This window comes from Hypanus sabinus, chromosome 8 (genome assembly GCF_030144855.1).
Source record: "Hypanus sabinus isolate sHypSab1 chromosome 8, sHypSab1.hap1, whole genome shotgun sequence".
Lineage (NCBI taxonomy): Eukaryota > Metazoa > Chordata > Chondrichthyes > Myliobatiformes > Dasyatidae > Hypanus > Hypanus sabinus.
This window is the reverse complement of record NC_082713.1, coordinates 41,939,434-41,954,021: the sequence shown is the minus strand read 5'-3', so window position 1 is coordinate 41,954,021 and position 14,588 is coordinate 41,939,434. Positions and strand designations below refer to the sequence as shown.

Below are 14,588 nucleotides of genomic sequence, written 5' to 3'. Positions count from 1 at the left end.
GATTAACTAGTGCAGAATGATGTCTAGAATCTCTTTCTTGTCAGTTTGTATATAGCCATGTATTGGTTACAGATTGTGATGCACCATTGTAATATTATTCAAAGTAAATTTATTATCAAAGTACATATATGTCACCATATACTACCATGAGATTCATTTCTTACAGTATTCACAGTAGATACAAAGAAATACAACAAAATGAATAATAAATTACATACAAAGACAAACAACCAATGTGCTGAGGAAGATAAACTGTGCTAATGCAAAAATTAATAATATGAATAAAGAAATAATAAATAATACTGAGAACATGAGCTGTAGAATGCTTAAGAGTGAGTCCATAGATTCTGGAATCAGTTCGGTGTTGAGGGAAGTAAAGTTATCCACGCTGGTTCAGGAGCCTGATGGTCGAAGGGTAATAACTGAACCCGACGATGTGGGACCAAAGGGTCCTGTACCTCCTTTCTGATGGCAGCAGCGGGAAGAGAGCATGACCAGGATGGCAGGGGTCCTTGATGAGGGATGCTGCTTTCCTGTGGCAGTGCTCCTTGCAGATTTTACCACTTGCAATCACTGAGAAGAGTGGTGAAAATAAAACAAACTTTAATCCAATGTTGTTAACTCCCAGATTTTCCTAGAATCTCTAGAAATTCAAGATTACTTTTCCAAGCACCGATGCGAACAATGCTAGAAGTTATTTTCACTTTCTTTGAAGTATTTGGTATTCAAAATATATTGAGAATGTATTATAATGGCTGTTCAATTAGAGTGCAGCAACTGGAGGAAAGACCTCATCAGATGAAATCTGCCAGAAAATATTCAGCCTCATTTTACCTCAGTGGCAAATCTTTTATATATCAAGGTTTAGTTGGGAATTATCTGTGTCCCACATTGTTTTCTGTTGAATTGTCTCGCCAGAGACTTGACCATATGTACCTGTATCTTCATTGATACTTTGGAGGTGCCCTGAGCAAGTGCCACACCATTGGATGTGTTGCTCCTTACATTAAACGTTAAGGCCACACCTGTTCAACTGTCCACTCGTAAACAAATCACTATTTTGAAGAAGACTCCTGGGAGTTATCTGGGTGTCTGGCCCAATATGTCTGAATAAATGCTGTTTGAGAGATCTTACTGCAAGGTAATTAGATTTTTGTGTTTTAACTGGACTTCAGAAGTGCTAAACTGGCTGGAAAACCTGAAGATCTGAAAAGTTCTGAATAAATGCAAATCCTCCTTTACAAAGTGGAAATGAACTGAAATTAGACAATATTCAGTTTCCTTTATAGATTCAAATGAAACTTGTCTCACATAAAAGAGGAAATGCATTTCAACAGTCTTCCCAAGAGCACTCTGCCAAGCTCAACAGTCGATCTTCGTTAGACTCTGGCTCCCAGCTTGTGCTTGAGCATTCTTCGTGACTAGACCTGTACACGAACATTAGCATCCCATTCAACCACAAGGAATACCATAGATAACCCAGAACTGGCCTTTGCCAAAAGTTTATTCTTGCATATTTTCCAACAAAGTTCACTGGAGGAGGATTAGCCACAGGAACCTTGAGAGAATCTTCTTTACGTCACTCAAGGGTAATAAGACTAAATACAACATTCTCCAACTGATTTCTTGCTGAGATCAGTAAGTCATCACAGAATTGGGAATGAACCAGACATCTTCTAGCCTGTACAGCTCCTCTTGACAGATGTATCTTTACCCATTGAGCCACAGGGAGAGTATTTCATTGAATGGTTTTAAAGAAATGAGCTCCTTCGTCAATATTAAAATTGTATTAAAACTTTGCCATGCTCTGTGTGAGTTCACTGAGAAGATGAAAGGTATCAATTTATTGGTGCATCTATTACATATGTAAATCAAGTGATGTTTCAGCTGGTTGTGCTTATCTTCAATTTGAGTAATTTGCTAAAATTGCATTAATGACTAGCTGCAAAATAAACGGAATGTCAGAATCCCAGCTGAACCATTCAGAGACAGACATTTTAAATTACTGTGGGAAATCTTCTGTTAAAAGGAATTACAATTTGCAAAAGTGGTACATTACCAAGCACCATAATACCCTCTGTACCAGAGGAACTGGATCAAAGAAGGCAAATATACAGTGAAAGATTGTGAGAGAATTATGGGGTTTCTTCTTGCATACATTCACAGAGAAGCACAAAACATTAAACGAATAAATGAAAGTGAACAAAGGACAGAATGGAAGGAAGAATATAAAGATATCAGAATCAGGATCAGGTTTAATATCACCAGCGTGTGTAGTGGCAAGACAAAAAGGATGGCACACACAGAGTGGGAGAATGGGAAACATAGTACAGCAGGAATGAACAAAAGCTATGGAAGACATCTACTGGGAACATATAGGATAAGTTCCAATGAAAAATGTGAGCTAAAGACCAGAAAGTGGGTGTGAAAAGCACAAGATATTCAGCTACTCACTGATAACACTCAGTGCTGTCAAGATCATTTATGGCCTGAGCACCAAAGGTTTTACCCGGCTGAGGCCCACAGAAGAGAGAGATTATTAAGAAGGAAAAGGTGATCAAAATTGCTGAAAGGAGCACTTCAGTGATTTCTGCAACTGAGACTCTGCCATTGTCCATTCACACTGCACAACCTGCAACTATCCTCGCCCTCCATTTATCCAATAAGCCATTGTAGTGGCCATCAGAAAGCTGACTAGGTCTCGAGAGTGAATGGGATCTCTCCTGGTACAAGAAAGAAAATCTCCTGTCATGAGTTTGTAACCACATTTGGAAAAGTATGCCAATGATCTCAAAGGTGTAATTACTGGAACTGATTTGAAGAAAGGAGTTGTCCATTTATGGAAAATACAAATTAGATCCTGCTGTTGGAGGTTCATTCCCAATTTGTTTCTCCTCCAGTTAATTACCTATTTGTATCTGCAGCAAAAATGTATAAAGGCCATGATTCAAATAATGCTTCTGTGACAAACCCAGACCCTACGCAGACACAATAAAATAAGGGTGTATTATCACATTGACATTCTTATATTAATCTGCCTTGCTGCAAAACTACATCTCATTTCCCACATTCTTCCATCTGCATGGAGTTAATGTATAATCAAGTGGAACGCTGTGCAGACTTCATCAATTCCCTCCTGAATCAAGATGACCGCTCTCAGTCCCAGTTTTACTGTACTGAAATGAAGGCTCCATGTGCCTATATCCTGAGGCCATAATCCATGCTATCATTGATTCCTTCAAAAAACAAACTACATGAGATTAGGACTTACTCAAAACTCAGGAACAAGAGACCCTTTATCGTTCTCTTCATGCCACATTACACCATCCCCAACGATCAAAATGGATGATAACCCCTTGAAATACAGGTCACTTTTTGTATCTTGGGGTCGACTCTCAGTGAACTTGGACAACCATCTCAAGAAATATTCTCAAGAAACTTAGCACCATGGGCATTGTTTAGCAAATACTAGCAACTTACATATTTTCCTATCTTGAGCAATCTAGAGCAGGCATCTGCAGTACATAATAAGTACTGCCAATGAAGTTTTTGCCAAGTCTTTTAAATAAATTGTCAAAATAAGGTAAACTGAGTTGGACATAAATATAGAGAATCGCTTACATACAGTGAGATATGCAGACTATCAATAGGACATAGACAGAATGGGAGGCAGGAAAAATATGTGGTTGAGCACAGAGAAACTTCAAGTTTGAGACAACAAATATAATGAGAGGAAAGCACTTAGAGAAGGAAATAGACAAGTAGAAACAGAAGGTGATAAAGATATAAAGTTTTAAAAGATCCATAAGAAATGAGAGAGGTGCACAAAAGGAATGAGAAATAATGAGAAACAGGTTGAGAAAGACAGAAGTGGAAAGACAGCATAAACAGGCACTCAAAAGCAAACATAAGAGACAAATAAAAATTGAGCGTTGAACAAAACTGCAGAGATGGATATGGAAAGAATCAGGAAGATAAATACACAGAAATATTACAAACATACAGAAAGACAAAATCTACTATAGAGAGCCACAGAAACATGCTAAAGTGGCTTAGCCAAGAGGAATTACAAAAGCCACCCATAGGCTTTTTTTTACTGTGATTAGCATATATTGTAAAGCAGAAAAAGATCCATTCTCCATTTCCAGATGTAATTGGTCATCAACCCTCCCACATTCGGCCAATATTACAATAGAATCCCAGAGGATAATGTCAAACTGTGCAATTGTACCACAAGCTTTCATTATTTTCATAACACAATCTGCAGCTTGGAGGCATTACAATTATTAAACACTAATTGTCATGGAACTCATTTTATCAAAGAGCTTTTGTTGTTAAGAATCACAAACAAGAAATCTTTTTTTTGATAAATGTAACTAAAATCAAAAAACAATTGAATCTTACTTAATGAGAAAATAGAGCATGATTAGATCAAACAGGCCCTCAGAACGACTCTGCCATTCAAAAATTTTATGTTGAATTTGCATATTCATTCTGATTTTCTAACTTTTCCATCTAGTTTCCAAAATTTAAGCCTTCTGGAACAGAGATGTCAAAAAGACAACAACTCTCTGCCTTGTAATTATTTAACTTCAGTCTATCCTTAATTCTAGACCAGGCATGGGCAAACTACGGCCCGGGGGCCATATGCGGCCCGTTAAGCTTTTTAATCCGGCCCGCAGAACTTGATGAAATTATATTAATAAACCTTGTTAACGTTTTTTCCCCGCAATTCTGGCATTTTCCCAATAGATGATGCACTCTATATACATTGACCTTTGTTGAGGTGCAGCGTATTACTCCACATTTGCGCTTTACTCTTTGTTCGGCTCGACCTATTTGTGTGAACAGGCGTTCAGCGTCATGAACATCAACAAAGCCAGCCACAGATCCAAGTTAACTGACCAACACCTCAGATCCATCCTGAGAATAGCCACAACAAAACTAAATCCAGACTTTGATGCGCTGGCTAAAAAGGGAGACCAACAACACTGTTCCCACTGAAATTAAAAATAAGTTTCTTCGTTGTGTTATGTAAAAAATGCATTTGAAAATATTTTTTTCAATAAGCCTTACATGTTACATGTCATTTCTGTTAAGTGATGGACATGAGTAGTGCGCAGGTGCACGTACGTTCTCAAAATAAAAAAATGCGCTCCAGATCAAATAATGTGCTCCGCATACTGGCGCGCTGTCACTGTTCTGTCCTTGTGCTGGTCGTTGTTGAGTTTTGGCACGGGGACAATTGAATAAGAAGGAGCAGGACAAGTAGACCTGCATCTCCTACCGTTTTTGAAATAAAGACAGGCAGGAGGAGAGTGATGATGATAATATCTTGAAGGATAACAGAATTTTCAGTGCTTTAAAATAATAACTGTTACTATTTTAAAAAGCTGTATTTTATTCATTTAATTTTCAGTGTTTTAAAAGTCATTTCAATAAATAGCTAAATACCATGGGACTTCAAAGACAGATATTTTGTTGTACTGCATTTGTTCATTTTCAATTGAAATTAAAGCACATGTTTTCTACATATCCCATGATATTTTATTTTCTCTTATGAGGTGTATTACCAAAACACTCCGTCCATCTGCTCCTGGTCCGCCCCCCCTGTCAAATTTTAGAACCCTTTGTGGCCCACAAGTCAAAAAGATTGCCCACCCCTGTTCTAGACTGTTCTTTAAAAACAATTTACTTGCCTATTCCTATTTTACCTTGGTATTAAAATTGGATTTTCTTGGAGCAATATCTGGTTCAGAGATTTGATCCATCTTTTTCCCGGCAGTGGAGATGGATATGCTTGCAACGCTGATTTTCTTTCAAGCTTCCAGTACTTGCAAATATATTTTCATTATTTTCCACTTCTTCCTGGCTGGTTTATTTGTCCCCGTTTTATGATGCCAGCATTAACTTTGAATCTGGAACATTGTACCATCCTGTATGTAGACCACATAAACAGTTCCCAGCCTTTGAATTTCTGAGTATTTTATTGAGGGTTGGCAGCAACATTTCTGCTCCCAGTTGGATTTGCAAAGGTTGCTATCTACACCAACCTACCTAACCAGCTCCTCTAATTTCCCTCTAAGAATTAAAATTGGCATCCCAAGCTAAAGCTGACAACTATCAATCAACTTGGCACCTGACAATTTTCTGACAAAATTCAGCAGAAGGTTCAGGATCACCATCTCATTTGTTCTGAACACTTGTGTTAGAAAATTCGGGCCGTACCCATCAGTCTACTTTGTGAGTAGGAGCCGGAGTCAAGCAGAGGCTCTGCTTGTTTCTCAGGAGTCAGGGTGATGTGGAACTGTTGATGGAGGTGTGATTGCAATTTTAGAGTGGGTCTCCTTTTCTGCAGTGTGCCAATGGGTCTGTAATGTATTTTCTGTGTTTATTTCATCTTCCTGCACTTAAAATTCTCTTTTTAATATATTGCTCACATTTGTGCCTGCTGTGTTTGGCTCCATTGTGAAAAGGGAGGGTTGCCTTTAAATGGCATAAGGCCCCCCAGATTTCCTGCCCTCGCACATGGTGAACCAAGTGCTGTTAGCAGTGGTAGCTCAATTATTCTACTTAAATTAGGCCTGACCACTAAAATTGATTAGGCCTCCTGCCAAAGTCATCAGGAGGACAAAACTGCTATAAAGTTGGGAAATGACTTGTGCCTGTTGCCTAAATATTTGCCTCATCACTTTAATCATTATTAACTCACTACTAGGCCTTTTAATTCTGACAAGAAGAGCCAATTTCCTCCCCCTAACCACCAGTGTAGATTTAGTGGGGGTTCAACAGAAACCATGCATACACACACAACTGGATACTCTTGGCAAAATTACCTCCGCAAATCCCAAGGTAGATGAATGCCATGGTCTCAGATGATTTTACTGTAATCTTCCAAAATGTTTATACTTCCTTGATTAGCAGGAGCCATTAGATAGAATATTTAGCTCTTTTAAATTTTGATTCATGTTTATCTGCAGCTGACCCAGTGTAAACCCATGAAATTCAACAACGGTGACCTCAAGAGACAATCACTATTAAGCTTGTGTCTTGGAGATAGACACTGGCATAAAGAGAAGAGTTGTTTTAAGCATCCATCTGAATCAGCATCTAACTTTAACAATTCAACTGTAAGAAATCACCTGCAATCATCACTTGCTATGCTTGTGAGGCAGCTTTCAGGCAGAGTGATGGAGAAACTGGAGCTGCTGCCTCACACCTCCAATGTTCTGGGTTCGATCCTGACCTCTAGTGCTCTATGTGCAAAGTTTGCACATTCTCCCTTTCCCATGTGTGCTCTGGTATCCACCCACATCCTAAACCCAGTAAGGTTAGTGGGCTAATTGGACACTATAAATTGCCCTGAGTTTCTAGGTGAGATGTTGGGATTGTGGGGATAATAAAACAAGATTCATGTGAATGGGTGTATGATGATCGGCTTGAACTTGATTAGCCAAAGGACCTGTTACTGTGCTGTATGACTCTTAAACAATGTTTAAAATCACATATGGTTTTGAGTCCAGAGCTTTCTGCTCTAAAGTTCTAAATGCAACTGACTGAAGTGACCCTGTCCAATTAAAGCAAGCCTATGCAATAGCAATACTTTCCGAAGTGAGGAGGGAATAGGAACAGAAAGGTAAGTAATTATTTACACCCCCTGCCGCATCCCATTATAAAAAAACAGGTATTAATGCTTAACCAACTCTACAATCATTCAGCTTCTGCTTCCCAAATTGCCTCATTTATCGACCATCATAAAAATACCCCATAAACACCAGCAGGAGTTTGTCTTGCAGCTTCCAATTTCTTTCCCAATTAGCCAGGCCCAACACAAGGCCAACTGTTACACCCACAGTGGGGCTTTCCCTGCACTTACACAAACAGAAGCTCAATGCTTTCGGTAGTTCAGCTTTGCCTTCCCTCTTTTATCCCTCTGCACAAATCCCCGGAGGCCAATTCCACACCTGGAACATCAGAGCATCAGTATGTAACAACAGATACAGCATTAGGTTGAAAAAAAATAAAAGCCACTGGCACGCTTCACCGAGCTCTCTAAAAAGGGCTTTCACTTGCCTGACTCTGGGTATTTCCGCTCTCCTCTTCTGTGTGTGATTTGTGTAAATAGTAATAGTGCCAGTTTACATTCCTCACAAGCCTTGCTCATTTAGTGCAGTGTGTGTGAAAGAGAGTAGGGGAAGAGAGAGAGAGAGATTTTAACCCTTAAGCTTTGATCCTCGCTGTTGTTCACATTATGTTTTCTCTTACTCCAATCTTGCTTCCAACTCCTCACTTCTCCAAAGCAATTGGCTTACTTTGAGGTATATTTCCTAACTAAGTGGCTATTACCTCACTGCACATATTGGCAGGCTATTCGTCTGCTGAGGGCATTATTAATCCCATCAATTACAATGGAATTGTTCACCTTATATTGGAACAGGAATTTATTTCCCTTCATAGCCAACAGTCAAATGAGACTAATGTAAGTTCAGGTCAAAAAATGAACCCATCGTTTTCATGGCTTAATACCATATGAGACATGTAAATGGTTGAGTTTTCCCACATTAACGTAGATAGTTTGCTGCTTGATAAAGATATATGAAGAAGCATGAGAGATTTTATGAAGTACTAGAGATGTAAGGAGAAATATGTCAACGACTTATTTTTTTTAATGATCAGAATTTGCACGAATCTTATTCTTCTTCCCTGTTTCATTGGCAACCAGTTTTCAGCTTGCCAAAGACTGGACATGAACTTTTCACCAACAATTTTATGGTTTCCATCGCTACTAACAGCTTCTTTGGTAAGGAAGCAACATAGAGCAGAACTCTAACATACAGGCCTGGTTGAGGAATGGCTGGTGATGTCCACAAGTTCCACACTGTGACCAACTTGAACAAGAGACAGTTTAACCAGTTACTATAGACTTCTGATGGCAGAGCATTGCTGAGTTTTCTCATATTAACATTTTGGGAAATACCGGCTGATTAACTGCACCAACGCCAAAACCATTCAGTAAGAGACTGCAATGAAGGATCATCACTTGTCCCTTCAAAGTCAATTCAATATCTACTAGAGGTGAATCAGGGATATGATGCATTACTCATCACACTAATGAGTACAGTACCTACAATGCCATTCTCCAGACTGCTAATCCTTTATAGTGTTCTTGAAACTCCAATCCAAACACTCATATATACATCAAAAGTCACACACTTGGGCTGCCTGGATGTCCTTCAGGGACAATGGTGGAAACTCGTGCTTTCTCCACTCCTGTTGTCAGATTCTGATGTGAACCCCTGCGTTTCCCTCTGCTGTGACCCTCCGTCCTCCTCACTGCAGTCTGGGCTCTTGGCTTCCCACTGGCACTCTCCCAGAGGCTGCCTGTAAGGACTTAAGTTAGACAGACTGGGTGAACATTGCAGCTCATAATGATAAGAGATTTGCTCAGAGATGCACCCTGGTTTACAAAGTCTAGACTCTTGCTGGGACAGGACCAGCTCCTGTTCTTATAACGGTGTCAGGAACGCAGCCGGATGGACCCAAACGCAGGACGCAGACACTGAAGTACTAGGGGGAGATCAGGATGGGGATGCCATGGCACTTAAGGGTAGAGCTGGGGTTCAGGTAGATAGAGTTCAGGCAGGCAGAGCAGAACGGGCCCCTGGAGTTTGGGCAGGCAGAGCGGAGCGGGCTCCCGGAGTTCGAGTTCAGGCAGGCAGGTCCCCGGGGTTCAGGCAGGCAGGCAGGCAGATCCCCAGGGTTCAGGCAGGTCTAAGTGGCTATATAGGCCGGCGGAGAGCCCTCCCTGGGCGGGCCACATATATCCTGGGATGGGCCGCCTCCCAGGCAGAAACACCGGAGGCCTGGGCATGACACGGACCCCTAGGCCGGTGTGAGGCACAATCCCAGGGTTCAGGCGGAAGAGGAGGACGGGGCAGAACCCCCGCCGGGCAGTGGCAGACTGGCCGGGCCTGCCCGACGGAGGCAAGGGATAGGAACGGGCAAAACCACTGCCAGGCAGCGGCAGACCGGCTGGGCCTGCCCGACGGAGGCAAGGGGTAGGAACGGGCAAAACCACTGCCGGGCAGTGGCAGACTGGCCAGGCCTGCCCGACGGAGGCAAGGGATAGGAACGGGCAAAACCATTGCCAGGCAGCGGCAGACTGGCCGGGCCTGCCCGACAGAGGCAAGGGGTAGGAACGGGCATAGGTTCAGGGTGACCAACACAACAGTCATGATAACGGGAACAATCAGAAATGGCCGACAGACAGCGCGACCGTGCGAACAAAACAAATGAGCGGAGAAGCGGGACCAGCGCATGGGAAGAAAGGTGGGGGAGCGGACCGACCTGGCAGTACTGGTACGGGGCAGAGAAGCATGATGAAGAATAGGTCTGAGCCCGGGCAGGATAACAGAATGCAGAGAAGAGTTCGGAGCTGGTGGAGAAACAGGAAACAGAACAAAATGACCACCCGCCTGGTCCCAGTCCCAAAGCCCCTTATAAACACCTGCAGCTCAATGAGTTACAGGTGTGTCTCCTTGAACCAGGAGGGTCCTAACTAGATCATGGGTGATGGGAGGGACAACTGCAGGACCCGAAGTCTGGAGCCCTCGGACCGGATCGAGACCCGGAATGCGGATTCCAGACCGGACCCTGACAAACTGAAACAAAACCTGGAGCAAAAGAAAAAGTCAATCTGCTGGAGAATCTCAGTGGATCAGGCAGCAAGCATCTGTGAAGGTAGAGGAACAGACATAGCTTCAGAGACCTAAAACATTGAGTGGACCTCTGAGTCCACAAACGCTGCCTGACTGTTGAGTTCCTCCAACATTGTTTTGTAGCTATTGTGATCTCTCTCTTGATTTCCTGTTAGAAGGTGCTGTCCCTTACCCCACTCCTTCTTGCACTGCTCTGCTCACCCCAAAATTAGCAAATCAGCAAGCAGCCTCTCCACATGAGAATCAGGACAGAGTGATTCCTGGCTCGATTTAGACGAGAAACACCACCCTTGGTTCTCAGCACAGCAGTGCAGAACTTGTTCCTATGACTGCAGCAATCAAAAATGCATCGCTCTATATATAATTTTCTAAAAATAATTTATAGCACTGATTTCATTTGCATTATTGTTCCAGGGAGGCATCCTGCTTATACACTTATGTGGATGCAGCCAAGTTCATTTATGCCTTTTCCATCTCAACAAACACACACTCACACACACACACACACTCACACACACTCACTCGCACACACATGCGCACACACACACTCACTCGCACATTCACACACACACACGCACACACGCACACTCACACACACACTCACACACATACACGCACACACACTCACTCACACACACACACGCGCACACACGCACACACACTCACACAGACACATTCACTCACACACACACTCACTCACGCACACACACATGCACACACACACACTCGCACTCACACACACGCACACACACTCACACGCACACGCACACAAACACACACAGACGCACACACACACACGCACACTCACACACATACACGCGCACACACACACGCGCACACACACACTCACTCACGCACACACGCATGCACACACACTCACACACACGCACACACACACACACGCACTCGCACGCACACACACACTCGCACTCACACACACGCACACACACTCACACAGACACATTCACTCACACACACTCACTCACGCACACACACATGCACACACTCACGCACACGCACACGCACACACACACACGCACACTCACACACACACTCACACACACACTCACTCACGCACACACGCATGCACACACACACTCACACACACGCACACTCACACACACACGCACTCGCACGCACACACACGCTCGCACTCACACACACGCACACACACTCACACAGACACATTCACTCACACACACACTCACTCACGCACACACACATGCACACACTCACGCACACGCACACACACACACGCACACACACACACACTCACTCACGCACACACGCATGCACACCCACACTCACACACACGCACACTCACACACATACATGCACTCACACTCACTCACACACACACTCGCACTCACACACACGCACACACACTCACACAGACACATTCACTCACACACAGACACACGCACATACACTCACACGCACACTCACACAAACACACACACACGCACACACTCACACACACACACACTCACACACACACACACACACACACACACACACACACACACACACACACACACACACACACACACACACACACTTCAGATTAATATCCCATGGAACTGCACTATGCTGCACTTTCCATTTAGACATTGAGAACATGAAAATCTGAAGGCAGTGTATTTACTTCGTGCTTGTTTGCTATTAGGAAAATCACTAAGAAGTTCTTAATGGGCTTGTGGTGTGTTCGGAAATTGCTGATAAAGTGCGACTGTGTGTTTTAAGATTACTAATGGGCTGTGAGCAGAAGCAGATTCAGATTCGGATTTATTTATCACATGTACATCAAAACATGCAGTGAAATGTGTCATTTACATTAATAACCAGCACGCCCAAGGATATGCTGGGGGCAGTCTGCAAGTGTTCCCTGCCATTCCAGTGCCAACACAGCATGACAATAATGTTCCACAGAAAAACACAAGTAGCAGCAGTAAAAACAAAACAACAGCAAAACAAGCCCTTTTATCCTCCCCTCCTACCCACCCAGACTGGTCTTCAAATCAAGAACAGACAGACTATTTAACTTGAATCAGATAAGTAAGTGCTCACCTGATTGTAACCTGTGTTTGCCTGGACATTGATCATAGGGTCTGAGTGGTATCTCAACGCATGGAGCAGGTACTGTCAATCCACAGCCATCACACCTTAGCATTGAGAAGGTGTGTAAGATTCAACAGCAGCTTTGGAAACAGCCCTGGAAATCCAATTCCATCCAGGAAGAAACAAGCTGAAAATTCAAAATAAAAACAGAGAAGAACTGGAAACGCCGTGCAGGTCAAAACATTTTGAAAGTATTGTTATTGTCACAATTTCTTTCTCATAATATTTTGGGAAATTCAGGCATTTTTTAATCAGTAAACGTGAAAGCCAAAAAAGATGGAAGCAAAATTGAAACAAAGCATTAAGGTCAAGGGTCACGTCTTCACAATCACCTTCACTGACAAGAAGATCCATTCAATGCAAAATGGGAACCTTAGCAATATTTGTCCAAAACTTGTGTATAAAACAAGCAAATACATTCTGCTACAGAAAGATCACTTCAGAATTTTCCTGAAAAAGCATCATGGATCAGAATATTGAGTAATTATAAAGGATTTTCAATTATCCAATTTCAATTAATTGAGGAAGGCACTGCAGTGTTACAGTGAAACTGAAATTAAGAGAAATGTGGTCAAAGTGAAGGTTAAAGAAGTGACAATGGACCTAGCAGGACTGCGGCTCATGGTAATCTTTCTACTGACTCAGCTAGTGAAAATATGTTCAGTGAGAAGTTCTGGCTGAATAACAAGTGGTGCTGAGTCAGCACACAGAGATAGATCACCTGGTTGAGTGGTGTCATAACAACCTCTCACTGTAAAAAAATAGGAAATAATCATCGGCCTCAAAAATGGGAAGTCAAGAAACCATTTGTTAGGATTCATTGGTGGGCAAGTGGTAGAGAGTGTTAGCAGCTTCAAGTTCCTGGACATTAATATCTCAGCAGATGTAATCATGAAGAAGGCACACAGTGCCTCCATTTGCTTGGAACTTTAAGCTGGTTCAACACGTCAGTGAATATTCCAACAAGCTTCTACAGATGTACTGCAGAGAGTATCCTGTCGGGTCGAATCATGGCCTGCTACAGCAGTTCCAATGCAGAAAAATACAAGAAGCTGTAGAGAGCAGCAGACACCACAGTGCCCTCTGCAACATCATAAGCATCCACATGAGACACTGCCTCAAAAAGTCGACATCTATAAGACCATAAGACATTAGAGCAGAATTAGGCCATTGAGCCCATCGAGTCTGTTCCACCATTCCATCATGGGTGATCGCAGATCCCACTCAACCCCATACACCTGCCTTCTCACCATATCCTTTGATGCCCTGACCGAACAGGAAACTATCAACTTCTGCCCCAAATATATGCATGTACTTGGCTTCCAATGCAGTCTGTAGCAGAGCATTCCACAGGTTCAGTACTAAAAAAAATCCTCCTTGCCACCAATCTAAAATTCCAAATATACTTGACCACTGCAATCAAGGATGCCGACCATTCTGTCCCACGACCTCACTTCGGAAAATCGGACCATCAGGCCGTACTCCTCCTCCTGGCTTACAAACAGAAACTGAAGCGGGAGGTCACGGTGTCAAAAGTGGTGTCGCGTTGGACAGAGGAAACGGATGAGATCCTCCGTGACTGCTTTGAATCGGTGGACTGGTTAGTATTTAAGGATTCGGCAGCTAACCTCGATGAGTATGCCTCAGCTGTCACGTGCTTTATCTAGAAATGCACAGAGGACTGTGTGTCTCGCAAGATGATCCCTAACTGGAAACCTTGGATGAATTATGAGGTCCAGTCCCTTTGAAGGC

The 14,588-nt window shown here is 42.7% G+C and overlaps 1 long non-coding RNA gene across 1 annotated transcript; it reads right to left on the bottom strand.

The window, feature by feature from the left end:
• Positions 1–310: 310 nt before the first annotated feature.
• On the bottom strand, positions 311–12,849 carry LOC132397722 (uncharacterized). The gene is made up of 3 exons (XR_009513423.1): positions 12,786–12,849; positions 7,877–7,964; positions 311–573 (listed from the first exon to the last, which is right to left on the bottom strand). It is a non-coding gene; the product is annotated as an uncharacterized LOC132397722 (long non-coding RNA).
• Positions 12,850–14,588: the final 1,739 nt, after the last annotated feature.